At 49.6% G+C, this 27,901-nt stretch overlaps 10 non-coding genes across 10 annotated transcripts; all 10 read right to left on the minus strand.

The window, feature by feature from the left end:
• Nucleotides 1–858: 858 nt before the first annotated feature.
• Trnat-agu (transfer RNA threonine (anticodon AGU)) lies at nucleotides 859–931 on the minus strand. Its single transcript has one exon. It is a non-coding gene; the product is annotated as a tRNA-Thr (tRNA).
• A 1,055-nt stretch (nucleotides 932–1,986) lies between these two features.
• Trnat-agu (transfer RNA threonine (anticodon AGU)) lies at nucleotides 1,987–2,059 on the minus strand. The gene has a single exon. It is a non-coding gene; the product is annotated as a tRNA-Thr (tRNA).
• Nucleotides 2,060–4,241: 2,182 nt separating this feature from the next.
• On the minus strand, nucleotides 4,242–4,314 carry Trnat-agu (transfer RNA threonine (anticodon AGU)). The gene has a single exon. It is a non-coding gene; the product is annotated as a tRNA-Thr (tRNA).
• Nucleotides 4,315–6,492: 2,178 nt separating this feature from the next.
• Nucleotides 6,493–6,565, minus strand: Trnat-agu (transfer RNA threonine (anticodon AGU)). The gene has a single exon. It is a non-coding gene; the product is annotated as a tRNA-Thr (tRNA).
• A 2,178-nt stretch (nucleotides 6,566–8,743) lies between these two features.
• Trnat-agu (transfer RNA threonine (anticodon AGU)) lies at nucleotides 8,744–8,816 on the minus strand. The gene has a single exon. It is a non-coding gene; the product is annotated as a tRNA-Thr (tRNA).
• Nucleotides 8,817–10,994: 2,178 nt separating this feature from the next.
• On the minus strand, nucleotides 10,995–11,067 carry Trnat-agu (transfer RNA threonine (anticodon AGU)). Its single transcript has one exon. It is a non-coding gene; the product is annotated as a tRNA-Thr (tRNA).
• Nucleotides 11,068–13,245: 2,178 nt separating this feature from the next.
• Trnat-agu (transfer RNA threonine (anticodon AGU)) lies at nucleotides 13,246–13,318 on the minus strand. The gene has a single exon. It is a non-coding gene; the product is annotated as a tRNA-Thr (tRNA).
• A 2,730-nt stretch (nucleotides 13,319–16,048) lies between these two features.
• On the minus strand, nucleotides 16,049–16,121 carry Trnat-agu (transfer RNA threonine (anticodon AGU)). The gene has a single exon. It is a non-coding gene; the product is annotated as a tRNA-Thr (tRNA).
• Nucleotides 16,122–18,370: 2,249 nt separating this feature from the next.
• Trnat-agu (transfer RNA threonine (anticodon AGU)) lies at nucleotides 18,371–18,443 on the minus strand. Its single transcript has one exon. It is a non-coding gene; the product is annotated as a tRNA-Thr (tRNA).
• Nucleotides 18,444–21,618: 3,175 nt separating this feature from the next.
• Nucleotides 21,619–21,691, minus strand: Trnat-agu (transfer RNA threonine (anticodon AGU)). The gene has a single exon. It is a non-coding gene; the product is annotated as a tRNA-Thr (tRNA).
• Between the last annotated feature and the right edge of the window lie 6,210 nt (nucleotides 21,692–27,901).

Consider the following 27,901-nt stretch of genomic DNA (forward strand, 5'->3'; position numbering starts at 1 on the left):
GGCGGGGCTGTTTCCCCAGCACTTTCTGGGGTATTTGTTGTAATGTATTTTTTTGTTTCCGGCACTTGGGGGTGGTAGCCAGCGCCACTTGGACTACTCGGGGTGACTTCTTTTTCACTCCCGGGCCGTGACTCGAGTGTCTACGACATGTCGAGAGTGGTCGACCAGCGTTGAACATCCTTAAGCTCCCTTTGGCACCAAGACTGCCAGAACCGAGGCCCTCGCTAAGCATGTTGCGAATCAGAAATTGGGAAATGACGGGCTCCGTGAAATAACAAAGAAAATAAGGGCTGACAGTCAAGAAAACCTCGGAAAGCAAAGGGGAGGTTTTAGTATGTCATAGAAACAGATGAAGAATTTTTTGAGTCGAAAAGAAAGTGGTGAAAAAATGCCCGCCGGGTGCGATCCAAACCCACGTTCCCCAGAACACCGGTCTGGTGCGATAACCACTGCGCCAGCGGCAGGGCTATTTCCGCAGCACTTTCTCGGGTATATGTGTTAAGGTATTTTTTTGTTTCCTGTACTTAGGGGGGGGGGGTAGCCAGTGCCACTCGGACTACTTGGGGTGAAAAAAACCTTCTTTTTAACCCCCGGGTCGTGAGTCGAGTCTCTACGACATGTCGAGAGTAGTCGCCCAGCGTTGAACCCTCTCAAGCTCCCTTTGGCACCAAGACTTCCAGAACCGAGGCCCTCGCTAAGCATGTAGCGAATCAGACAATGGGAAAAGAGGGGCTCCGTGAAATAAGACAGAAAATAAGGACTGGCATTCAAGAAAACCTCGGAAAGCAATCGGGAGGTTGTAGTGTTTCAGAGAAAGAAATGAATTTTTTTAGTCCAAAAGAAACTGGTGAAAAAATGCCCGCAGGGTGGGATCTGAACCCACGACCTCCAGAATACTGGTCTGGTGCGATAACCACTACGCTACCGGCGGGGCTGTTTCCCCAGCACTTTCTCGGGTTTTTGTGTTAAGGTATGTTTTTGTTTCCTCCACTTGAGGGTGTACCCAGCGCCACTCGGACTAATCGGGGTGAAGGGGACATTTTTTTTTAACTCCCGGGCCGTGACTCGAGTGTCCACGACATGTCGAGAGTGGTCGACCAGCGTTGAACCCCCTTAGGCTCCCTTTGGCGCCAAGATTGCTAGTACAGAGGCCTTCGTTAAGCATGTAGCGAATCAGAAAATGGGAAATGAGGGGCTCCGAGAAATAAGACAGAAAATAAGGGCTGACAGTCAAGAAAACCTCGGAAAGCAAAGGGGAGGTTGTAGTGGGTCATAAAAACAGATGAAGAATTTTTTGAGTCGAAAAGAAAGTGGTGAAAAAATGCCCGCCGGGTGGGATCCGAACCCACGTTCTCCAGAATACCGGTCTGGTGCGATAACCACTTTGCTAGCAGCGGGGCTGTTTCCCCAGAACTTTCTCGGGTATTTATGTGAAGGTAGTTTTTTGTTTCCTGCACCTGAGGGTGGTAGCCAGCGCCACTTGAACTACTCGGGGTGAAGGGGACATTTTTTGTAACCCCCGGGTCGTGACTCGAGTTTATACGACATGTCGAGAGTAGTCTACCAGCTTTGAACCCTCTTAAGCTCCGTTTGGCACCAAGACTGCCAGAACAGAGGCCCTCGCTAAGCATGTAGCGAATCAAAAAATGGGAAATGAGAGGCTCCGGGAAATAAGACAGAAAATAAGGGCTGGCAGTCAAGAAAACCTTGGAAGCAAAGGGGAGCTTGTAGTGGGTCATAGAAAGAGATGGAGTAGTCTACCAGCGTTGAATCCTCTTAAGCTCCGTTTGGAACCAAGACTGCCAGAACAGAGGCCCTCGCTAAGCATGTAGCGAATCAAAAAATGGGAAATGAGGGGCTCCGTGAAATAAGACAGAAAATAAGGGCTGGCAGTCAAGAAAACCTTGGAAGCAAAGGGGAGCTTGTAGTGAGTCATAGAAAGAGATGAAGAATTTTTTGAGTCGGAAAGAAGCAGGTGAAAAAATGCCCACCGGGTGGGATCCGAACCCACGACCTCCAGAATACTGGTCTGGGGCGATTACCACTACGCTACTGGCGGGGCTGTTTCCCCAGCTCTTTCTCGGGTATTTGTGTTAATGTATGTTTTTGTTTCCGGCACTTGGGGGTGGTAGCCAGCGCCACTCGGACTACTCGGGGTGAAGGGGACCTTCTTTTCAGCCCCCGGGTCGTGACTCGAGTGTCTACGACATGTCGAGAGTAGTCGACCAGCATTGAACAATGTTAAGCTCCCTTTGGCACCAAGACTGCCAAAACAGAGGCCCTCTCTAAGCATGTAGGGAATCAGAAAATGAGAAATGAGGGGCTCCGTGAAATGAGACAGAAAATAAGGGCTGGCAGTCAAGAAAACTTCGGAAAGAAAGGGAAGGTTGTAGTGGGTCATAGAAAGAGAAGAATTTTTTGAGTCCAAAAGAAAGTGGTGAAAAATGCCCGCCGGGTGGGATACGAACCCACGCTCTCCAGAATACCGGTCTGGTGCGATAACCACTACGCTATCGGCGGGGCTGTTTCCCCAGCACTTTCTCGGGTATTTATGTTAAGGTATTTCTTGTTTCCTGTACTTGGGGAGGGGGTAGCCAGTGCCACTCGGACTACTCGGGGTGAAGGGGACCTTCTTTTTAGCCCCCGGGTCGTGACTCGAGTGTCTACGACATGTCGAGAGTAGTCGACCAGCATTGAACAATGTTAAGCTCCCTTTGGCATCAAGACTGCCAAAACAGAGGCCCCCTCTAAGCATGTAGGGAATCAGAAAATGAGAAATGAGGGGCTCCATGAAATGAGACAGAAAATAAACGCTGGCAGTCAAGATAACCTCGGAAGCAAAGGGAAGCTTGTAGTGGGTCTTAGAAAGAGATGAAGAATTTTTTCAGTCGAAAAGAAAGAGGTGAAAAAATGCCCGCCGGGTGGGACCCGAACCCACGACCTCCAGAATACCGGTCTGGTGCGATAACCACTGCGCTAGCGGCGGGGCTGTTTCCCCAGAACTTTCTCGGGTATTTGTGTTAATGTATTTTTTTGTTTCCGGCACATGGGGGTGGTAGCCAGCGCCACTCGGAATACTCGGGGTGAAGGGGACCTTCTTTTGAACCCCCGGGACATGACTCGAGTGTCTACGACATGTCGAGAGTAGTCGACCAGCGTTGAACCCCCTTAGGCTCCCTTTGGCGCCAAGATTGCTAGTACAGAGGCCTTCGTTAAGCATGTAGCGAATGAGAAAATGGGAAATGAGGGGCTCCGAGAAATAAGACAGAAAATAAGGGCTGACAGTCAAGAAAACCTCGGAAAGCAAAGGGGAGGTTGTAGTGGGTCATAAAAACAGATGAAGAATTTTTTGAGTCGAAAAGAAAGTGGTGAAAAAATGCCCGCCGGGTGGGATCCGAACCCACGTTCTCCAGAATACCGGTCTGGTGCGATAACCACTTTGCTAGCAGCGGGGCTGTTTCCCCAGAACTTTCTCGGGTATTTATGTGAAGGTAGTTTTTTGTTTCCTGCACCTGAGGGTGGTAGCCAGCGCCACTCGGACTACTCGGGGTGAAGGGGACATTTTTTGTAACCCCCGGGTCGTGACCCGAGTTTATACGACATGTCGAGAGTAGTCTACCAGCTTTGAACCCTCTTAAGCTACGTTTGGCTCCAACCAAGACTGCCAGAATAGAGGCCCTCGCTAAGCATGTAGCGAATCAAAAAATGGGAAATGAGGGGCTCTGGGAAATAAGACAGAAAATAGGGGTGGCAGTCAAGAAAACCTTGGAAGCAAAGGGGAGCTTGTAGTGGGTCATAGAAAGAGATGGAGTAGTCTACCAGCGTTGAATCCTCTTAAGCTCCGTTTGGAACCAAGACTGCCAGAACAGAGGCCCTCGCTAAGCATGTAGCGAATCAAAAAATGGGAAATGAGGGGCTCCGGGAAATAAGACAGAAAATAAGGGCTGGCAGTCAAGAAAACCTTGGAAGCAAAGGGGAGCTTGTAGTGGGTCATAGAAAGAGATGGAGTAGTCTACCAGCGTTGAATCCTCTTAAGCTCCGTTTCGAACCAAGACTGCCAGAACAGAGGCCCTCGCTAAGCATGTAGCGAATCAAAAAATGGGAAATGAGGGGCTCCGTGAAATAAGACAGAAAATAAGGGCTGGCAGTCAAGAAAACCTTGGAAGCAAAGGGGAGCTTGTAGTGGGTCATAGAAAGAGATGAAGAATTTTTTGAGTCGGAAAGAAGCAGGTGAAAAAATGCCCACCGGGTGGGATCCGAACCCACGACCTCCAGAATACTGGTCTGGGGCGATAACCACTACGCTACTGGCGGGGCTGTTTCCCCAACACTTTCTCGGGAATTTGTGTTAATGTATTTTTTTGTTTCCGGCACTTGGGGGTGGTAGCCAGCGCCACTCGGACTACTCGGGGTGAAGGGGACCTTCTTTTCAGCCCCCGGGTTGTGACTCGAGTGTCTACGACATGTCGAGAGTAGTCGACCAGCATTGAACAATGTTAAGCTCCCTTTGGCACCAAGACTGCCAAAACAGAGGCCCTCTCTAAGCATGTAGGGAATCAGAAAATGAGAAATGAGGGGCTCCGTGAAATGAGACAGAAAATAAGGGCTGGCAGTCAAGAAAACTTCGGAAAGAAAGGGAAGGTTGTAGTGGGTCATAGAAAGAGAAGAATTTTTTGAGTCCAAAAGAAAGTGGTGAAAAATGCCCGCCGGGTGGGATACGAACCCACGCTCTCCAGAATACCGGTCTGGTGCGATAACCACTACGCTATCGGCGGGGCTGTTTCCCCAGCACTTTCTCGGGTATTTATGTTAAGGTAATTTTTGTTTCCTGTACTTGGGGAGGGGGTAGCCAGTGCCACTCGGACTACTCGGGGTGAAGGGGACCTTCTTTTTAGCCCCCGGGTCGTGACTCGAGTGTCTACGACATGTCGAGAGTAGTCGACCAGCATTGAACAATGTTAAGCTCCCTTTGGCATCAAGACTGCCAAAACAGAGGCCCCCTCTAAGCATGTAGGGAATCAGAAAATGAGAAATGAGGGGCTCCATGAAATGAGACAGAAAATAAACGCTGGCAGTCAAGATAACCTCGGAAGCAAAGGGAAGCTTGTAGTGGGTCTTAGAAAGAGATGAAGAATTTTTTCAGTCGAAAAGAAAAAGGTGAAAAAATGCCCGCCGGGTGGGATCCGAACCCACGACCTCCAGAATACCGGTCTGGTGCGATAACCACTGCGCTAGCGGCGGGGCTGTTTCCCCAGAACTTTCTCGGGTATTTGTGTTAATGTATTTTTTTGTTTCCGGCACATGGGGGTGGTAGCCAGCGCCACTCGGACTACTCGGGGTGAAGGGGACCTTCTTTTGAACCCCCGGGACATGACTCGAGTGTCTACGACATGTCGAGAGTAGTCGACCAGCGTTGAACCCCCTTAGGCTCCCTTTGGCGCCAAGATTGCTAGTACAGAGGCCTTCGTTAAGCATGTAGCGAATCAGAAAATGGGAAATGAGGGGCTCCGACAAATAAGACAGAAAATAAGGGCTGACAGTCAAGAAAACCTCGGAAAGCAAAGGGGAGGTTGTAGTGGGTCATAAAAACAGATGAAGAATTTTTTGAGTCGAAAAGAAAGTGGTGAAAAAATGCCCGCCGGGTGGGATCCGAACCCACGTTCTCCAGAATACCGGTCTGGTGCGATAACCACTTTGCTAGCAGCGGGGCTGTTTCCCCAGAACTTTCTCGGGTATTTATGTGAAGGTAGTTTTTTGTTTCCTGCACCTGAGGGTGGTAGCCAGCGCCACTCGGACTACTCGGGGTGAAGGGGACATTTTTTGTAACCCCCGGGTCGTGACCCGAGTTTATACGACATGTCGAGAGTAGTCTACCAGCTTTGAACCCTCTTAAGCTCCGTTTGGCACCAAGACTGCCAGAATAGAGGCCCTCGCTAAGCATGTAGCGAATCAAAAAATGGGAAATGAGGGGCTCTGGGAAATAAGACAGAAAATAGGGGTGGCAGTCAAGAAAACCTTGGAAGCAAAGGGGAGCTTGTAGTGGGTCATAGAAAGAGATGGAGTAGTCTACCAGCGTTGAATCCTCTTAAGCTCCGTTTGGAACCAAGACTGCCAGAACAGAGGCCCTCGCTAAGCATGTAGCGAATCAAAAAATGGGAAATGAGGGGCTCCGGGAAATAAGACAGAAAATAAGGGCTGGCAGTCAAGAAAACCTTGGAAGCAAAGGGGAGCTTGTAGTGGGTCATAGAAAGAGATGGAGTAGTCTACCAGCGTTGAATCCTCTTAAGCTCCGTTTCGAACCAAGACTGCCAGAACAGAGGCCCTCGCTAAGCATGTAGCGAATCAAAAAATGGGAAATGAGGGGCTCCGTGAAATAAGACAGAAAATAAGGGCTGGCAGTCAAGAAAACCTTGGAAGCAAAGGGGAGCTTGTAGTGGGTCATAGAAAGATATGAAGAATTTTTTGAGTCGGAAAGAAGCAGGTGAAAAAATGCCCACCGGGTGGGATCCGAACCCACGACCTCCAGAATACTGGTCTGGGGCGATAACCACTACGCTACTGGCGGGGCTGTTTCCCCAACACTTTCTCGGGAATTTGTGTTAATGTATTTTTTTGTTTCCGGCACTTGGGGGTGGTAGCCAGCGCCACTCGGACTACTCGGGGTGAAGGGGACCTTCTTTTCAGCCCCCGGGTCGTGACTCGAGTGTCTACGACATGTCGAGAGTAGTCGACCAGCATTGAACAATGTTAAGCTCCCTTTGGCACCAAGACTGCCAAAACAGAGGCCCTCTCTAAGCATGTAGGGAATCAGAAAATGAGAAATGAGGGGCTCCGTGAAATGAGACAGAAAATAAGGGCTGGCAGTCAAGAAAACTTCGGAAAGAAAGGGAAGGTTGTAGTGGGTCATAGAAAGAGAAGAATTTTTTGAGTCCAAAAGAAAGTGGTGAAAAATGCCCGCCGGGTGGGATACGAACCCACGCTCTCCAGAATACCGGTCTGGTGCGATAACCACTACGCTATCGGCGGGGCTGTTTCCCCAGCACTTTCTCGGGTATTTATGTTAAGGTATTTTTTGTTTCCTGTACTTGGGGAGGGGGTAGCCAGTGCCACTCGGACTACTCGGGGTGAAGGGGACCTTCTTTTTAGCCCCCGGGTCGTGACTCGAGTGTCTACGACATGTCGAGAGTAGTCGACCAGCATTGAACAATGTTAAGCTCCCTTTGGCATCAAGACTGCCAAAACAGAGGCCCCCTCTAAGCATGTAGGGAATCAGAAAATGAGAAATGAGGGGCTCCATGAAATGAGACAGAAAATAAACGCTGGCAGTCAAGATAACCTCGGAAGCAAAGGGAAGCTTGTAGTGGGTCTTAGAAAGAGATGAAGAATTTTTTCAGTCGAAAAGAAAGAGGTGAAAAAATGCCCGCCGGGTGGGATCCGAACCCACGACCTCCAGAATACCGGTCTGGTGCGATAACCACTGCGCTAGCGGCGGGGCTGTTTCCCCAGAACTTTCTCGGGTATTTGTGTTAATGTATTTTTTTGTTTCCGGCACATGGGGGTGGTAGCCAGCGCCACTCGGACTACTCGGGGTGAAGGGGACCTTCTTTTGAACCCCCGGGACATGACTCGAGTGTCTACGACATGTCGAGAGTAGTCGACCAGCGTTGAACCCCCTTAGGCTCCCTTTGGCGCCAAGATTGCTAGTACAGAGGCCTTCGTTAAGCATGTAGCGAATCAGAAAATGGGAAATGAGGGGCTCCGAGAAATAAGACAGAAAATAAGGGCTGACAGTCAAGAAAACCTCGGAAAGCAAAGGGGAGGTTGTAGTGGGTCATAAAAACAGATGAAGAATTTTTTGAGTCGAAAAGAAAGTGGTGAAAAAATGCCCGCCGGGTGGGATCCGAACCCACGTTCTCCAGAATACCGGTCTGGTGCGATAACCACTTTGCTAGCAGCGGGGCTGTTTCCCCAGAACTTTCTCGGGTATTTATGTGAAGGTAGTTTTTTGTTTCCTGCACCTGAGGGTGGTAGCCAGCGCCACTCGGACTACTCGGGGTGAAGGGGACATTTTTTGTAACCCCCGGGTCGTGACCCGAGTTTATACGACATGTCGAGAGTAGTCTACCAGCTTTGAACCCTCTTAAGCTCCGTTTGGCACCAAGACTGCCAGAATAGAGGCCCTCGCTAAGCATGTAGCGAATCAAAAAATGGGAAATGAGGGGCTCTGGGAAATAAGACAGAAAATAGGGGTGGCAGTCAAGAAAACCTTGGAAGCAAAGGGGAGCTTGTAGTGGGTCATAGAAAGAGATGGAGTAGTCTACCAGCGTTGAATCCTCTTAAGCTCCGTTTGGAACCAAGACTGCCAGAACAGAGGCCCTCGCTAAGCATGTAGCGAATCAAAAAATGGGAAATGAGGGGCTCCGGGAAATAAGACAGAAAATAAGGGCTGGCAGTCAAGAAAACCTTGGAAGCAAAGGGGAGCTTGTAGTGGGTCATAGAAAGAGATGGAGTAGTCTACCAGCGTTGAATCCTCTTAAGCTCCGTTTCGAACCAAGACTGCCAGAACAGAGGCCCTCGCTAAGCATGTAGCGAATCAAAAAATGGGAAATGAGGGGCTCCGTGAAATAAGACAGAAAATAAGGGCTGGCAGTCAAGAAAACCTTGGAAGCAAAGGGGAGCTTGTAGTGGGTCATAGAAAGAGATGAAGAATTTTTTGAGTCGGAAAGAAGCAGGTGAAAAAATGCCCACCGGGTGGGATCCGAACCCACGACCTCCAGAATACTGGTCTGGGGCGATAACCACTACGCTACAGGCGGGGCTGTTTCCCCAACACTTTCTCGGGAATTTGTGTTAATGTATTTTTTTGTTTCCGGCACTTGGGGGTGGTAGCCAGCGCCACTCGGACTACTCGGGGTGAAGGGGACCTTCTTTTCAGCCCCCGGGTCGTGACTCGAGTGTCTACGACATGTCGAGAGTAGTCGACCAGCATTGAACAATGTTAAGCTCCCTTTGGCACCAAGACTGCCAAAACAGAGGCCCTCTCTAAGCATGTAGGGAATCAGAAAATGAGAAATGAGGGGCTCCGTGAAATGAGACAGAAAATAAGGGCTGGCAGTCAAGAAAACTTCGGAAAGAAAGGGAAGGTTGTAGTGGGTCATAGAAAGAGAAGAATTTTTTGAGTCCAAAAGAAAGTGGTGAAAAATGCCCGCCGGGTGGGATACGAACCCACGCTCTCCAGAATACCGGTCTCGTGCGATAACCACTACGCTATCGGCGGGGCTGTTTCCCCAGCACTTTCTCGGGTATTTATGTTAAGGTATTTTTTGTTTCCTGTACTTGGGGAGGGGGTAGCCAGTGCCACTCGGACTACTCGGGGTGAAGGGGACCTTCTTTTTAGCCCCCGGGTCGTGACTCGAGTGTCTACGACATGTCGAGAGTAGTCGACCAGCATTGAACAATGTTAAGCTCCCTTTGGCATCAAGACTGCCAAAACAGAGGCCCCCTCTAAGCATGTAGGGAATCAGAAAATGAGAAATGAGGGGCTCCATGAAATGAGACAGAAAATAAACGCTGGCAGTCAAGATAACCTCGGAAGCAAAGGGAAGCTTGTAGTGGGTCTTAGAAAGAGATGAAGAATTTTTTCAGTCGAAAAGAAAGAGTTGAAAAAATGCCCGCCGGGTGGGATCCGAACCCACGACCTCCAGAATACCGGTCTGGTGCGATAACCACTGCGCTAGCGGCGGGGCTGTTTCCCCAGAACTTTCTCGGGTATTTGTGTTAATGTATTTTTTTGTTTCCGGCACATGGGGGTGGTAGCCAGCGCCACTCGGACTACTCGGGGTGAAGGGGACCTTCTTTTGAACCCCCGGGACATGACTCGAGTGTCTACGACATGTCGAGAGTAGTCGACCAGCGTTGAACCCCCTTAGGCTCCCTTTGGCGCCAAGATTGCTAGTACAGAGGCCTTCGTTAAGCATGTAACGAATCAGAAAATGGGAAATGAGGGGCTCCGAGAAATAAGACAGAAAATAAGGGCTGACAGTCAAGAAAACCTCGGAAAGCAAAGGGGAGGTTGTAGTGGGTCATAAAAACAGATGAAGAATTTTTTGAGTCGAAAAGAAAGTGGTGAAAAAATGCCCGCCGGGTGGGATCCGAACCCACGTTCTCCAGAATACCGGTCTGGTGCGATAACCACTTTGCTAGCAGCGGGGCTGTTTCCCCAGAACTTTCTCGGGTATTTATGTGAAGGTAGTTTTTTGTTTCCTGCACCTGAGGGTGGTAGCCAGCGCCACTCGGACTACTCGGGGTGAAGGGGACATTTTTTGTAACCCCCGGGTCGTGACCCGAGTTTATACGACATGTCGAGAGTAGTCTACCAGCTTTGAACCCTCTTAAGCTCCGTTTGGCACCAAGACTGCCAGAATAGAGGCCCTCGCTAAGCATGTAGCGAATCAAAAAATGGGAAATGAGGGGCTCTGGGAAATAAGACAGAAAATAGGGGTGGCAGTCAAGAAAACCTTGGAAGCAAAGGGGAGCTTGTAGTGGGTCATAGAAAGAGATGGAGTAGTCTACCAGCGTTGAATCCTCTTAAGCTCCGTTTGGAACCAAGACTGCCAGAACAGAGGCCCTCGCTAAGCATGTAGCGAATCAAAAAATGGGAAATGAGGGGCTCCGGGAAATAAGACAGAAAATAAGGGCTGGCAGTCAAGAAAACCTTGGAAGCAAAGGGGAGCTTGTAGTGGGTCATAGAAAGAGATGGAGTAGTCTACCAGCGTTGAATCCTCTTAAGCTCCGTTTCGAACCAAGACTGCCAGAACAGAGGCCCTCGCTAAGCATGTAGCGAATCAAAAAATGGGAAATGAGGGGCTCCGTGAAATAAGACAGAAAATAAGGGCTGGCAGTCAAGAAAACCTTGGAAGCAAAGGGGAGCTTGTAGTGGGTCATAGAAAGAGATGAAGAATTTTTTGAGTCGGAAAGAAGCAGGTGAAAAAATGCCCACCGGGTGGGATCCGAACCCACGACCTCCAGAATACTGGTCTGGGGCGATAACCACTACGCTACAGGCGGGGCTGTTTCCCCAACACTTTCTCGGGAATTTGTGTTAATGTATTTTTTTGTTTCCGGCACTTGGGGGTGGTAGCCAGCGCCACTCGGACTACTCGGGGTGAAGGGGACCTTCTTTTCAGCCCCCGGGTCGTGACTCGAGTGTCTACGACATGTCGAGAGTAGTCGACCAGCATTGAACAATGTTAAGCTCCCTTTGGCACCAAGACTGCCAAAACAGAGGCCCTCTCTAAGCATGTAGGGAATCAGAAAATGAGAAATGAGGGGCTCCGTGAAATGAGACAGAAAATAAGGGCTGGCAGTCAAGAAAACTTCGGAAAGAAAGGGAAGGTTGTAGTGGGTCATAGAAAGAGAAGAATTTTTTGAGTCCAAAAGAAAGTGGTGAAAAATGCCCGCCGGGTGGGATACGAACCCACGCTCTCCAGAATACCGGTCTGGTGCGATAACCACTACGCTATCGGCGGGGCTGTTTCCCCAGCACTTTCTCGGGTATTTATGTTAAGGTATTTTTTGTTTCCTGTACTTGGGGAGGGGGTAGCCAGTGCCACTCGGACTACTCGGGGTGAAGGGGACCTTCTTTTTAGCCCCCGGGTCGTGACTCGAGTGTCTACGACATGTCGAGAGTAGTCGACCAGCATTGAACAATGTTAAGCTCCCTTTGGCATCAAGACTGCCAAAACAGAGGCCCCCTCTAAGCATGTAGGGAATCAGAAAATGAGAAATGAGGGGCTCCATGAAATGAGACAGAAAATAAACGCTGGCAGTCAAGATAACCTCGGAAGCAAAGGGAAGCTTGTAGTGGGTCTTAGAAAGAGATGAAGAATTTTTTCAGTCGAAAAGAAAGAGGTGAAAAAATGCCCGCCGGGTGGGATCCGAACCCACGACCTCCAGAATACCGGTCTGGTGCGATAACCACTGCGCTAGCGGCGGGGCTGTTTCCCCAGAACTTTCTCGGGTATTTGTGTTAATGTATTTTTTTGTTTCCGGCACATGGGGGTGGTAGCCAGCGCCACTCGGACTACTCGGGGTGAAGGGGACCTTCTTTTGAACCCCCGGGACATGACTCGAGTGTCTACGACATGTCGAGAGTAGTCGACCAGCGTTGAACCCCCTTAGGCTCCCTTTGGCGCCAAGATTGCTAGTACAGAGGCCTTCGTTAAGCATGTAGCGAATCAGAAAATGGGAAATGAGGGGCTCCGAGAAATAAGACAGAAAATAAGGCCTGACAGTCAAGAAAACCTCGGAAAGCAAAGGGGAGGTTGTAGTGGGTCATAAAAACAGATGAAGAATTTTTTGAGTCGAAAAGAAAGTGGTGAAAAAATGCCCGCCGGGTGGGATCCGAACCCACGTTCTCCAGAATACCGGTCTGGTGCGATAACCACTTTGCTAGCAGCGGGGCTGTTTCCCCAGAACTTTCTCGGGTATTTATGTGAAGGTAGTTTTTTGTTTCCTGCACCTGAGGGTGGTAGCCAGCGCCACTCGGACTACTCGGGGTGAAGGGGACATTTTTTGTAACCCCCGGGTCGTGACCCGAGTTTATACGACATGTCGAGAGTAGTCTACCAGCTTTGAACCCTCTTAAGCTCCGTTTGGCACCAAGACTGCCAGAATAGAGGCCCTCGCTAAGCATGTAGCGAATCAAAAAATGGGAAATGAGGGGCTCTGGGAAATAAGACAGAAAATAGGGGTGGCAGTCAAGAAAACCTTGGAAGCAAAGGGGAGCTTGTAGTGGGTCATAGAAAGAGATGGAGTAGTCTACCAGCGTTGAATCCTCTTAAGCTCCGTTTGGAACCAAGACTGCCAGAACAGAGGCCCTCGCTAAGCATGTAGCGAATCAAAAAATGGGAAATGAGGGGCTCCGGGAAATAAGACAGAAAATAAGGGCTGGCAGTCAAGAAAACCTTGGAAGCAAAGGGGAGCTTGTAGTGGGTCATAGAAAGAGATGGAGTAGTCTACCAGCGTTGAATCCTCTTAAGCTCCGTTTCGAACCAAGACTGCCAGAACAGAGGCCCTCGCTAAGCATGTAGCGAATCAAAAAATGGGAAATGAGGGGCTCCGTGAAATAAGACAGAAAATAAGGGCTGGCAGTCAAGAAAACCTTGGAAGCAAAGGGGAGCTTGTAGTGGGTCATAGAAAGAGATGAAGAATTTTTTGAGTCGGAAAGAAGCAGGTGAAAAAATGCCCACCGGGTGGGATCCGAACCCACGACCTCCAGAATACTGGTCTGGGGCGATAACCACTACGCTACTGGCGGGGCTGTTTCCCCAACACTTTCTCGGGAATTTGTGTTAATGTATTTTTTTGTTTCCGGCACTTGGGGGTGGTAGCCAGCGCCACTCGGACTACTCGGGGTGAAGGGGACCTTCTTTTCAGCCCCCGGGTCGTGACTCGAGTGTCTACGACATGTCGAGAGTAGTCAACCAGCATTGAACAATGTTAAGCTCCCTTTGGCACCAAGACTGCCAAAACAGAGGCCCTCTCTAAGCATGTAGGGAATCAGAAAATGAGAAATGAGGGGCTCCGTGAAATGAGACAGAAAATAAGGGCTGGCAGTCAAGAAAACTTCGGAAAGAAAGGGGAGGTTGTAGTGGGTCATAGAAAGAGAAGAAGAATTTTTTGAGTCGAAAAGAAAGTGGTGAAAAATGCCCGCCGCGTGGGATACGAACCCACGCTCTCCAGAATACCGGTCTGGTGCGATAACCACTACGCTATCGGCGGGACTGTTTCCCCAGCACTTTCTCGGGTATTTATGTTAAGGTATTTTTTTGTTTCCTGTACTTGGGGGGGGGGGGGGGTAGCCAGAGCCACTCGGACTACTCGGGGTGAAGGGGACCTTCTTTTGAACCCCCGGGTCGTGACTCGAGTGTCTACGACATGTCGAGAGTAGTCGACCAGCGTTTGAACACCCTTAAGCTCCCTTTGGCACCAAGACTGCCAGAACAGAGGCCATCGCTAAGCATGTAGCGAATCAGAAAATAGGAAAAGATGGGCTCTGTGAAATAAGACAGAAAATAAGGGCTGACAGTCAAGAAAACCTCCGTAAGAAAGGGGAGGTTGTAGTGGGTCATAGAAAGAGAAGAAGAATTTTTTGAGTTGAAAAGAAAGTGGTGAAAAATGCCCGCCGAGTGGGATCCGAACCCACGCTCTCCAGAATACCGGTCTGGTGCGATAACCACTACGCTACCTGCGGGGCTGTTTCCCCAGCACTTTCTCGGGTATTTGTGCTAAGGTATTTTTTTATTTCCGGCACTTGGGGGTGGTAGCCAGTGCCACTGGGACAACTCGGGGTGAAGGGGACCTTTTTTTAACCCCCGGGTCGTGACTCGAGTGTCTACGACATGTCGAGAGTAGTCGACCAGAATTGAACAATGTTAAGCTCCCTTTGGCACCAAGACTACCAGAACAGAGGCCCTCTCTAAGCATGTAGGGAATCAGAAAATGGGAAATGAGGGGCTCCGTGAAATGAGACAGAAAATATGCGCTGGCAGTCAAGAAAACTTGGGAAAGAAAGGGGAGGTTGTAGTGGGTCATAGAAAGAGAAGAAGAATTTTTTGAGTCGAAAAGAAAGTGGTGAAAAATGCCCGCCGGGTGGGATACGAACCCACGCTCTCCAGAATACCGGTCTGGTGCGATAACCACTACGCTACCGGCGGGGCTGTTTCCCCAGCACTTTCTCGGGTATTTATGTTAAGGTATTTTTTGGGTTCCTGTACTTGGGGGTGGGGGGGGGGGCTAGCCAGTGCCACTCGGACTACTCGGGTGAAGGGGACCTTTTTTTAAACCCTCGTGTTGTGAGTCGAGTCTCTACGACATGTCGAGTGTAGTCAACCAGCGTTGAACCCTCTCAAGCTTCCTTTGGCACCAAGACTGCCAGAACAGAGGCCCTCGCTAAGCATCTAGCGAATCAGAAAATGGGAAAAGAGGGGCTCTGTGAAATAGGACAGAAAATAAGGACTGGCAGTCAAGAAAACCTCGGAAAGCAATCGGGAGGTTGTAGTGGGTCAGAGAAAGAGATGAAGAATTTTTTGAGTCGAAAAGAAAGTGGTGAAAAAATGCCCGAAGGTTGGGATCTGAACCCACGACCTCCAGAATACTGGTCTGGTGCGATAACCACTACGCTACCGGCGGGGCTGTTTCCCCAGCACTTTCTCGAGTACTTATGTAAGGTATTTTTTTGTTTCCTGCAATTGGGGGTGGTAGCCAGCACCACTCGGACTACTCGGGGTGAAGGGGACCTTCATTTTAACCCCCTGGTCGTGACTCGAGTGTCTACGACATGTCGAGAGTAGTCGACCAGCATTGAACCCCCTTAAGCTCCCTTTGGCGCCAAGATTGCAAGAACAGAGCTTTTCGTTAAGCATGTAGCGAATCAGAAAATGGGAAATGAGAGCTCCGTGAAATAAGACAGAAAATAAGGGCTGACAGTCAAAAAAACCTCGGAAAGCAAAGGGGAGGTTGTAGTGGGTCATAGAAACAAATGAAGAATTTTTTGAGTCGAAAAGAAAGTGGTGAAAAAATGCCCGCCGGGTGGGATCCGAACCCACGTTCTCCAGAATACCGGTCTGGTGCGATAACCACTATGCTACCAGTGGGGCTGTTTCCCCAGAACTTTCTCGGGTATTAATGAGAAGAAAATTTTTTTGTTTCCTGCACTTGAGGGTGGTAACCAGCGCCACTCGGACTACTCGGGGTGAAGGTGACATTTTTTTTAACCCCCGGGTCGTGACTCGAGTGTCTACGACATGTCGAGAGTAGTCGACCAGCATTGAACAATGTTAAGCTCCCTTTGGCACCAAGACTGCCAGAACAGAGGCCCTCGCTAAGCATGTTGAGAATCAGAAATTGGGAAAGAGGGGCTCCATGAAATAAGACAGAAAATAAGGGCTGGCTGTCAAGAAAACCTCGGAAAGCAAAGGGAGCTTGTAGTGGGTCATAGAAAGACATGAAGAATTTTTTGAGTCCAAAAGAAAGTGGTGAAAAAATGCCCGCCGGGTGGGATCCAAACCCACGACCTCCAGAATACTGGTCTGATGCGATAACCACTACGCTACCGGCGGGGCTGTTTCCCCAGCACTTTCTCGGGTATTTATGTTAAGGTATTTTTTGTTTCTTGAACTTGGGGGTGGTAGCCAGCGCCACTCGGCATACTCGTGGTGAAAGGGACGTTCTTTTGAACCCCCGGGTCGTGACTCGAGTGTCTACTACATGTCGAGAGTAGTCGACCAGCGTTGAACCCCCTTAAGCTCCCTTTGGCGCCAAGATTGCTAGAACAGAGGCCTTCGCTAAGCATGTAGCGAATCAGAAAATGGGAAATGAGGGACTCCGTAAAATAGGACAGAAAATAAGCGCTGGCAGTCAAGAAAACTTCGGAAAGAAAGGGGAGGTTGTAGTGGGTCATAGAAAAAGAAGAAGGATTTTTTGAGTCGAAAAGAAAGTGGTGAAAAATGCCCGCCGGGTGGGATACGAACCCAGGCTCTACAGAATACCGGTCTCGTGCGATAACCACTACGCTACCGGCGGGGCTGTTTCCCCAGCACTTTCTCGGGTATTTATGTTAAGGTATTTTTTGTTTCTTGCACTTGGGGTGGTAGCCAGTGCCACTCGGACTACTCGGGGTGAAGGGGGCCTTCTTTTTAATCCCCGGGTCGTGAGTCGAGTCTTTATGACATGTCGAGAGTAGTCGACCAGCGTTGAACCCTCTCAAGCTCCCTTTGGCACCAAGACTGCTAGAACAGAGGCCGTCGCTAAGCATGTAGCGAATCAAAAAATGGGAAATGAGGGGCTCCGTGAAATAAGACAGAAAATAAGGGCTGGCAGTCAAGATAACCTCGGAAGCAAAGGGAAGCTTGTAGTGGGTCATAGAAAGAGATGAAGAATTTTTTCAGTCGAAAAGAAAGAGGTGAAAAAATGCCCGCCGGGTGGGATCCGAACCCAAGTTCTCCAGAATACCGGTCTGGGGCGATAACCACTATGCTACAAGTGGGGCTGTTTCCACAGAACTTTCTCGGGTATTAATGTGAAGGTATTTTTTTGTTTCCTGTACTTAGGGGGGGGGGGGTAGCCAGTGCTACTCGGACTACTCGGGGTGGAGGGAACCTGCTTTTTGACCCCCGGGTCATGAGTCGAGTCTCTACGACATGTAGAGAGTAGTCGACCAGCGTTGAACCCTCTCAAGCTCCCTTTTGGCACCAAGACTTCCAGAACCGAGGCCCTCGCTAAGCATGTAGCGAATCAGACAATGGGAAAAGAGGGGCTCCGTGAAATAAGACAGAAAATAAGGACTGGCATTCAAGAAAACCTTGGAAAGCAATCGGGAGGTTGTAGGGGGTCAGAGAAAGAGATGAATTTTTTGTGTCCAAAAGAAAGTGGTCAAAAAATGCCCGCAGGGTGGGATCTGAACCCACGACCTCCAGAATACTGGTCTGGTGCGATAACCACTATGCTACCGGCAGGGCTGTTTCCCCAGCACTTTCTCGAGTTTTTGTGTTAAGGTATTTTTTGTTTCCTGCACTTGAGGGTGGTACCCAGCGCCACTCGAACTACTCGGGGTGAAGGGGACATTTTTTTAACTCCCGGGCCGTGACTCGAGTGTCCACGACATGTCGAGAGTGGTCGACCAGCGTTGAACCCCCTTAGGCTCCCTTTGCTGCCAAGATTGCTAGAACAGAGGCCTTCGTTAAGCATGTAGCGAATCAGAAAATGGCAAATGAGGGGCTGCGAGAAATAAGACAGAAAATAAGGGCTGACAGTTAAGAAAACCTCGGAAAGCAAAGGGGAGGTTGTAGTGGATCATTGAAACAGATGAAGAATTTTTTGAGTCGAAAGGAAAGTGGTGAAAAAATGCCCGCTGGGTGGGATCAGAACCCAAGTTCTCCAGAATACCGGTCTGGGGCGATAACCACTATGCTACAAGTGGGGCTGTTTGCACAGAACTTTCTCGGGTATTAATGTGAAGGTATTTTTTTGTTTCCTGCACTTGAGGGTGGTACCCAGCGCCACTCGGACTACTTGGGGTGAAGGGGACATTTTTTTAAAATCCCGGGCCGTGACTCGAGTGTCCACGACATGTCGAAAGTGGTCGACCAGCGTTGAACCCCCTAAGGCTCCCTTTGGCGCCAAGATTGCTAGAACAGAGGCCTTCGTTAAGCATGTAGCGAATCAGACCATGGGAAAAGAGGGGCTCCGTGAAATAAGACAGAAAATAAGGACTGGCATTCAAGAAAACCTCGGAAAGCAATCGGGAGGTTGTAGTGGGTCAGAGAAAGAGATGAATTTTTTGAGTCCAAAAGAAAGTGGTCAAAAAATGCCCGCAGGGTGAGATCCGAACCCACGACCTCCAGAATACTGGTCTGGTGCGATAACCACTACGCTACCGGCGGGGCTGTTTCCCCAGCACTTTCTCGAGTTTTTGTGTTAAGGTATGTTTTTGTTTCCTGCACTTGAGGGTGGTACCCAGCGCCACTCGGACTACTCGGGGTGAAGGGGACATTTTTTTTAACTCCCGGGCCGTGACTCGAGTGGCCACGACATGTCGAGAGTGGTCGACCAGCGTTGAACCCCCTTAGGCTCCCTTTGGCGCCAAGATTGCTAGAACAGAGGCCTTCGTTAAGCATGTAGCGAATCAGAAAATGGGAAATGAGGGGCTCCGAGAAATAAGACAGAAAATAAGGGCTGGCAGTCAAGAAAACCTCGGAAGCAAAGGGGAGCTTGTAGAGGGTCATAGAAAGAGATGAAGAATTTTTTGAGTCGAAAAGAAACAGGTGAAAAAATGCCCGCTTGGTGGGATCTCAACCCACGACCTCCAGAATACGGGTCTGGTGCGATAACCACTATGCTACCAGCTGGGCTGTTTCCCCAGAACTTTCTCGGGTATTTGTGTTAAGGTATGTTTTTGTTTCCTGCACTTGGGGGTGGTAGCCAGCGCCACTCGGTCTACTCGGGGTGAAGGGGACCTTCTTTTTATCCCCCGGGTCGTGACTCGAGTGTCTACGACATGTCGAGAGTAGTCGACCAGCATTGAGCCCTCTTAAGCTCCATTTGGCACCAAGACTGCCAGAACAAAGGCCCTCGCTAAGCATGTTGCTAATGAGAAATTGGGAAAAGAGGGGCTCCATGAAATAAGACAGAAAATAAAGGCTGGCAGTCAAGAAAACCTCGGAAAGCAAAGGGAAGCTTGTAGTGGGTCATAGAAAGAGATGAATTTTTTTAGTCTAAAAGAAAGTGGTGATAAAATGCCCGACGGGTGGGATCCGAACCCACGACCTCCAGAATACCGGTCTGGTGCTATCACCACTACGCTACCGGCGGGACGGTTTCCCCAGCACTTTCTCGTGCATTTATTTTAAGGTATTTTTTGTTTCCTGCACTTGGGGGTGGTAGCCAGCGCCACTTGGACTACTCGGGGTGACTTCTTTTTAACTCCCAGGCCGTGACTCGAGTGTCCACGACATGTCGAGAGTGGTTGACCAGCGTTGAACCCCCTTAGGCTCCCTTTGGCGCCAAGACTACTAGAAAAAAGGCTATCGTTAAGCATGTAGGGAATCAGAAAATGGGAAATGAGGGGCTCCGTGAAATAAGACAGAAAATAAGGGCTGACAGTCAAGAAAACCTCGGAAATCAAAGGGGATGTTGTAGTGGGTCATTGAAACAGATGAAGAATTTTTTGAGTCGAAAAGAAAGTGGTGAAAAAATGCCCGCCGGGTGGGATCCGAACCCACGTCCTTCAGAAAACCAGTCTGGTGCGATAACCATTACGCTACCGGCTGGGCTGTTTCCCCAGAACTTTCTCGGGTATTTATGTGAAGGTATTTCTTTGTTTCCTGCACTTGAGGGTAGTAGCCAGCACCACTCGGACTACTCGGGGTGAAGGGGACATTTTTTTTAACCCCCGGGTCGTTACACGAGTTTCTACGACATGTGGAGAGTAGTCGACCAGCGTTGAACCCTCTTAAGCTCCGTTTGGCACCAAGACTGCCAGAACAGAGGCCCTCGCTAAGCATGTAGCGAATCAAAAAATGGGAAATGAGGGGCTCCGTGAAATAAGACAGGAAATAAGGGCTACGAATCAAGAAAACCTCGGAAAGAAAGGGGAGGTTGTAGTGGGTCATAGAAAGAGAAGAAGAATTTTTTGAGTCGAAAAGAAAGTGGTGAAAAACTGCCCGCTGGGTGGGATCCGAACCCACGTTCCCCAGAATACCGGTCTGGTGCGATAACCACTGCGCCAGCGGCGGGGCTGTTTCCGCAGCACTTTCTCGGGTATTTGTGTTAAGGTATTTTTTTGTTTCCGGCACTTGGGGGTGGTAGCCTGCGCCACTGGGACTACTCGGGGTGAAGGGGACCGTCTTTTTAACCCCCGGGTCGTGACTCGAGTGTCTACGACATGTCAAGAGTAGTCGACCAGCATTGAAAAATGTTAAGCTCCCTTTGGCACCAAGACTGCCAGAACAGAGGCCCTCTCTAAGCATGTTGGGAATCAGAAAATGGGAAATGAGGGGCTCCGTGAAATGAGACAGAAAATAGGCGCTGGCAGTCAAGAAAACTTCGGAAAGAAAGGGGAGGTTGTAGTGGGTCATAGAAAGAGAAGAAGAATTTTTTTAGTTGAAAAGAAAGTGGTGAAAAAACGCCCGCCGGGTAGGATGCGAACCCGCGAACTCCAGAATACCGGTCTGGTGCGATAACCACTACGCTACCGGCGGGGCTGCTTCCCCAGCACTTTCTCGGGTATTTATGTTAAGGTATTTTTTTGTTTCCTGTACTTTGGGGGGGGGGGGTAGCCAGTGCCACTCGGACTACTCGGGGTGAAGGGGACCTTCTTTTAAACCCCCGGGTCGTGAGTCGAGTCTCTACGACATGTCGAGAGTAGTCGAACAGCGTTGAATCCTCTCAAGCTCCCTTTGGCACCAAGACTTCCAGAACCGAGGCCCTCGCTAAGCATGTAGCGAATCAGACAATGGGAAAAGAGGGGCTCCGTGAAATAAGACAAGAAAATAAGGACTGGCAGTCAAGGAAACCTCGGAAAGCAATCGGGAGGTTGTAATGGGTCAGAGAAAGAGATGAATTTTTTGAGTCCAAAAGAAAGTGGTGAAAAAATGCCCGCAGGGTGGGATCTGAACCCACGACCTCCAGAATACTGGTCTGGTGTGATAACCACTACGCTACCGGCGGGGCTGTTTCCCTAGCACTTTCTCGGGTTTTTGTGTTAAGGTATGGTTTTGTTTTCTGCATTTGGGGGTGGTAGCCAGCGCCACTCGGCCTACTCGGGGTGAAGGGGACCTTCTTTTTAACCCCCGGGTCGTGACTCGAGTGTCTACGACATTTCCAGAGTAGTCGACCAGCGTTGAGCCCTGTTAAGCTCCCTTTGGCACCAAGACTGCCAGAACAAAGGCCCTCACTAATCATGTTGCTAATGAGAAATTGGGAATAGAGGGGCTCCATGAAATAAGACAGAAAATAAAGGCTGGCAGTCAAGAAAACCTCGGAAAGCAAAGGGAAGCTTGTAGTGGGTCATGGAAAGAGATGAATTTTTTGAGTCCAAAAGAAACAGGTGAAAATATGCCCACCGGGTGGGATCCGAACCCACGACCTCCACAATACTGGTCTGGTGCGATAACCACTGCGCTACCGGCGGGGCTGTTTCCCCAGCACTTTCTCGAGTACTTATGTTAAGGTATTTTTTGTTTCTTGCACTTGGGGGTGGTAGCCAGCGCCACTTGGACAACTCGGGGTGACTTCTTTTTCACTCCCGGGCCGTGACTCGAGTGTCTACGACATGTCAACAGTGGTCGACCAGCGTTGAACCCCCTTAGGCTCCCTTTGGCGCCAAGATTGCTAGAACAGAGGCCCTCTCTAAGCATGTAGGGAATCAGAAAATGGGAAATGAGGGGCTCCGTGAAATAAGACCGAAAATGAGCGCTGGCAGTCAAGAAAACTTCGGAAAGAAAGGGGAGGTTGTAGTGGGTCATAGAAAGAGAAGAAGAATTTGTTGAGTCGAAAAGAAAGTTGTAAAAAATGCCCGCCGGGTGGGATACGAACCCACGCACTCCAGAATACCGGTCTGGTGCGATAACCACTACGCTACCGGCGGGGCTGTTTCCCCAGCACTTTCTCGGGTATTTATGTTAAGGTATTTTTTTGTTTCCTGTACTTGGGGGGGGGTAGCCAGTGCCACTCGGACTACTCGGGGTGAAGGGGACCTTTTTTTTAACCCCCGGGTCGTGAGTCGAGTCTCTATGACATGTCGAGAGTAGTCTACCAGCGTTGAACTCTCTCAAGCTCCCTTTGGCACCAAGACTGCTAGTACACAGGCCCTCGCTAAGCATGTAGCGAATCAAAAAATGGGAAATGAGAGGCTCTGTTAAATAAGACAGAAATTAAGGGCTGGCAGTCAAGATAACCTCGGAAGCAAAGGGAAGCTTGTAGTGGGTCTTAGAAAGAGATGAAGAATTTTTTGAGTCAAAAAGAAAGAGGTGAAAAAGTGCCCGCCGGGTGGGATCCGAACCCACGACCTCCAGAATACCGGTCTGGTGCGATAACCACTACGCTAACAGCGGGGCTGTTTCCCCAGCACTTTCTCGGGTATTTATGTTAAACTATTTTTTGTTTCTTGCACTTGGGGGTGGTAGGCAGCGCCACTTGGACTACTCGGGGTGACTTCTTTTTCACTCCCGGGCCGTGACTCGAGTGTCTACGACATGTCGAGAGCGGTCGACCAGCGTTGAACATCCTTAAGCTTCCTTTGGCGCCAAGATTGCTAGAACAGAGGCCTTCGTTAAGCATGTAGCGAATCAGAAAATGGGAAATGAGGGGCTCCGTGAAATAAGAAAGAAAATAAGGGCTGACAGTCAAGAAAACCTCGGAAAGCAAAGGGGAGGTTGTAGTGGGTCATAGAAGCAGATGAAGAATTTTTTGAGTCGAAAAGAAAGTGGTGAAAAAATGCCCGCCGGGTGGGATCCGAGCCCACGTTCCCCAGAATACCGTATTTGTGTTAAGGTATTTTATTGTTTCCTGTACTTAGGGGGGGGGGGGTAGCCAGTGCCACTCGGACTACTCGGGGTGAAGGGAACCTTCTTTTTAACCCCCGGGTCGTGCCTCGAGTGTCTACGAAATTTTGAGAGTAGTCGACCAGCATTGAACAATGTTAAGCTCCCTTTGGCACCAAGACTGCCAGAACAGAGGCCCTCGCTAAGCATGTAGCGAATCAAAAAATGGGAAATGAGAGGCTCCGTGAAATAAGACAGAAAATAAGGGCTGGCAATCAAGAAAACCTCGGAAGCAAAGGGGAGCTTGTAGTCGGTCATAGAAAGAGATGAAGAATTTTTTGAGTCCAAAAGAAAGTGGTGAAAAAATGCCCGCCGGGTGGGATCCGAACCCATGACCTCCAGAATACTGGTTTGGTGCGATAACCACTACGCTACCAGCGGGCCTGTTTCCCCAGCACTTTCTCGGTTATTTATGTTAAGGTATTTTTTGTTTCTTGCACTTGGGGGTGGTAGCCAGCGCCACTTGGACTACTCGGGGTGACTTCTTTTGAACTCCCGGGCCGTGACTCGAGTGTCTACGACATGTCGAGAGTGGTCGACCAGCGTTGAACATCTGTAAGCTCCCTTTGGCGCCAAGATTGCTAGAACAGACGCCTTCGTTAAGCATGTAGCGAATCAGAAAATGGGAAATGAGGGGCTCCGTGAAATAAGAAAGAAAATAAGGGCTGACAGTCAAGAAAACCTCGGAAAGCAAAGGGGAGGTTGTATTGGGTCATAGAAACAGATGAAGAATTTTTTGAGTCGAAAAGAAACTGGTGAAAAATGCCCACCGGGAGGGATACGAACCCACGCTCTCCAGAATACCGGTCTGGTGCGATAACCACTACGCTACCGGCGGGGCTGTTTCCCCAGCACTTTCTCGGGTATTTATGTTAAGGTATTTTTTTGTTTCCTGTACTTGGGGGGGGGGGGGAGCCAGTGCCACTCGGACTACTCGGGGTGAAGGGGACCATCTTTTTAAAAAAACCCCCGGGTCGTGAGTCGAGTCTCTACGACATGTCGAGAGTAGTCGACCAGCGTTGAACCCTCTCAAGCTCTCTTTGGCATTTGGCACCAAGACTTCCAGAACCGAGGCCCTCGCTAAGCATGTAGCGAATCAGACAATGGGAAAAGAGGGGCTCCGTGAAATAAGACAAGAAAATAAGGACTGGCAGTCAAGAAAACCTCGGAAAGCAATCGGGAGGTTGTAATGGGTCAGAGAAAGAGATGAATTTTTTGAGTCCAAAAGAAAGTGGTGAAAAAATGACCGCAGGGGGGTATCTGAACCCACGACCTTCAGAATACTGGTCTGGTGCGATAACCAATACGCTACTGGCGGGGCTGTTTCCCTAGCACTTTCTCGGGTTTTTGTGTTAAGGTATGTTTTTGTTTCCTGCACTTGGGGGTGGTAGCCAGCGCCACTTGGACTACTCGGGGTGACTTCTTTTTAACTCCCGGGCCGTGACTCGAGTGTCCACGACATGTCGAGAGTGGTCGACCAGCATTGAACCCCCTTAGGCTCCCTTTGTCGCCAAGATTGCTAGAACAGAGGCCTTCGTTAAGCATGTAGCGAATCAGAAAATGGGAAATTAGGGGCTCTGTGAAATAAGACAGAAAATAAGGGCTGACAGTAAAAAAAAACCTCGGAAAGCAAAGGGGAGGTTGTAGTGGGTCATAGAAACAGACGAAGAATTTTTTGAGTCGAAAAGAAAGTGGTGAAAAATGCCCGCCGGGTGGGATACGAACCCACGCTCTCCAGAATACCGGTCTGGTGCGATAACCACTACGCTACCGGCGGGGCTGTTTCCCCACCACTTTCTCGGGTATTTATGTTAAGGTATTTTTTTGTTTCTTGTACTTGGGGGGGGGGGGTAGCCAGTGCCACTCGGACTACTCGGGGTGAAGAAGACCTTCTTTTTAACCCCCGGGTCGTGAGTCGAGTCTCTACGACATGTCGAGAGTAGTCGACCAGCGTTGAACCCTCTCAAGCTCCCTTTGGCACCAAGACTTCCAGAACCGAGGCCCTCTCTAAGCATGTAGCGAATCAGACAATGGGAAAATAGGGGCTCCGTGAAATAAGACAAGAAAATAAGGACTGGCAGTCAAGAAAACCTCGGAAAGCAATCTGGAGGTTGTAATGAGTCAGAGAAAGAGATGAATTTTTTGAGTCGAAAAGAAAGTGGTGAAAAAATGCCCGCAGGGGGGGGATCTGAACCCACGACCTCCAGAATACTGGTCTGCTGCGATAACCACTACGCTACCGGCGAGGCTGTTTCCCTAGCACTTTCTCGGGTTTTTGTGTTAAGGTATGTTTTTGTTTCCTGCACTTGGGGTTGGTAGCAGCGCCACTCGGCCTACTCGGGGTGAAGGGGACCTTCTTTTTAACCCCCGGGTTGTGACTCGAGTCTCTACGACATGTCGAGAGTAGTCGACCAGCGTTGAGCCCTCTTAAGCTCCCTTTGGCACCAAGACTGCCAGAACAAGGGCCCTCGCTAAGCATGTTGCTAATGAGAAATTGTGAAAAGAGGGGCTCCATGAAATAAGACAGAAAATAAAGGCTGGCAGTCAAGAAAACCTCCGAAAGCAAAGGGAAGTTTGTAGTGGGTCATAGAAAGAGATGAATTTTTTGAGTCCAAAAGAAAGTGGTGAAAAAATGCCCGCCGGGTGGGATCCGAACCCACGACCTCCAGAATACCGGTCTGGTGCTATAACCACTACGCTACCGGCGGGACTGTTTCCCCAGCACTTTAGCGTGTATTTATGTTAAGGTATTTTTTGTTTCCTGCACTTGGGGGTGGTAGCCAGCGCCACTTGGACTACTCGGGGTGTCTTCTTTTTAACTCCCGGGCCGTGACTCGAGTGTCCACGACATGTCGAGAGTGGTCGACCAGCGTTGAACCCCCTTAAGCTCCCTTTGTCGCCAAGATTGCTAGAACAGAGGCCTTCGTTAAGCATGTAGCGAATCAGAAAATGGGAAAGGAGGGGCTCTGTGAAGTAAGACAGAAAATAAGGGCAGACAGTAAAAAAACCTCGGAAAGCAAAGGGGAGGTTGTAGTGGGTCAAAGAAACACATGAAGAATTTTTTGAGTCGGAAAGAAAGTGGTGAAAAAAATGCCCGCCGGGTGGGATCCGAACCCACCTTCTCCAGAATACCGGTCTGGTGCGATAACCACTATGCTACCAGCGGGGCTGTTTCCCCAGAACTTTCTCGGGTATTTATGTGAAGGTATTTTTTTGTTTCCTGTACTTGGGGGGGGGGGTAGCCAGTGCCACTCGGACTACTCGGGGTGAAGGGGACATTTTTTTTAACTCCCGGGCCGTGACTCGAGTGTCCACGACATGTCGACAGTGGTCGACCAGCGTTGAACCCCCTTAGGCTCCCTTTGGCGCCAACTCTGCTAGAACACCGGCCTTCGTTAAGCATGTAGGGAATCAGAAAATGGGAAAGGAGGGGCTCCGTGAAATAAGACAGAAAATAAGGGCTGGCAGTCAAGAAAACCTCGGAAGCAAAGGGGAGCTTGTAGTGGATCATAGAAAGAGATGAAGAATTTTTTGAGTCGAAAAGAAACAGGTGAAAAAATGCCCGCAGGGTGGGATCTGAACCCATGACCTCCAGAATACTGGTCTGGTATTCTGTAACCTGGTATTCGCCAGTTCTGGTATTCGCCAGAACTTTCTCGAGTATTTATAAGAAGGTATTTTTTTGTTTCTTGCACTTGAGGGTGGTAGCCAGCGCCACTCGAACTACTCGGGGTGAAGGGGACATTTTTTTACCCCCGGGTCGTGACTCGAGTGTCTACGACATGTCCAGAGTAGTCGACCAGCGTTGAACCCTCTCAAGCTCCCTTTGGCACCAAGACTGCCAGAACAGAGGCCCTCGCTAAGCATCTAGCGAATCAGAAAATGGGAAAAGATGGGCTCCGTGAAATAAGACAGGAAATAAGGGCTACGAGTCAAGAAAACCTCGGAAAGAAAGGGGAGGTTGTAGTGGGTCATAGAAAGAGAAGAAGAATTTTTTGAGTCGAAAAGAAAGTGGTGAAAAACTGCCCGCCGGGTGGGATCCGAACCCACGTTCCCCAGAATACCGGTCTGGTGCGATAACCACTGCGCCAGCGGCGGGGCTGTTTCCGCAGCACTTTCTCGGGTATTTGTGTTTAGGTATTTTTTTGTTTCCGGCACTTGGGGGTGGTAGCCTGCGCCACTGGGACTACTCGGTGTGAAGGGGACCGTCTTTTTAACCCCCGGGTCGTGACTCGAGTGTCTACAACATGTCGAGAGTAGTCGACCAGCATTGAACAATGTTAAGCTCCCTTTGGCACCAAGACTGCCAGAACAGAGGCCCTCTCTAAGCATGTAGGTTATCAGAAAATTGGAAATGAGGGGCTCCGTGAAATGAGACAGAAAATACGCGCTGGCAGTCAAGAAAACTTCGGAAAGAAAGGGGAGGTTGTAGTGGGTCATAGAAACAGAAGAAGAATTTTTTGAGTCGAAAAGAAAGTGGTGAAAAATGCCCGCCGGGTGGGATACGAACCCACGCTCTCCAGAATACCGGTCTCGTGCGATAACCACTACGCTACCGGCGGGGCTGTTTCCCTAGCACTTTCTCGGGTATTTATGTTAAGGTATTTTTTTGTTTCCTGTACTTGGGGGGGGTAGCCAGTGCCACTCGGACTACTCGGGGTGAAGGAGACCTTCTTTTTAACCCCCGGGTCGTGAGTCGAGTCTCTACGACATGTCGAGAGTAGTCGGCCAGCATTGAACCCTCTCAAGCTCCCTTTGGCACCAAGACTTCCAGAACCGAGGCCCTCGGTAAGCATGTA

This window comes from Haemaphysalis longicornis, unplaced genomic scaffold (genome assembly GCF_048455015.1).
Source record: "Haemaphysalis longicornis isolate Haplotype H1 unplaced genomic scaffold, Haemaphysalis longicornis Haplotype H1 scaffold_11, whole genome shotgun sequence".
NCBI classification, from domain to species: Eukaryota; Metazoa; Arthropoda; class Arachnida; order Ixodida; family Ixodidae; genus Haemaphysalis; species Haemaphysalis longicornis.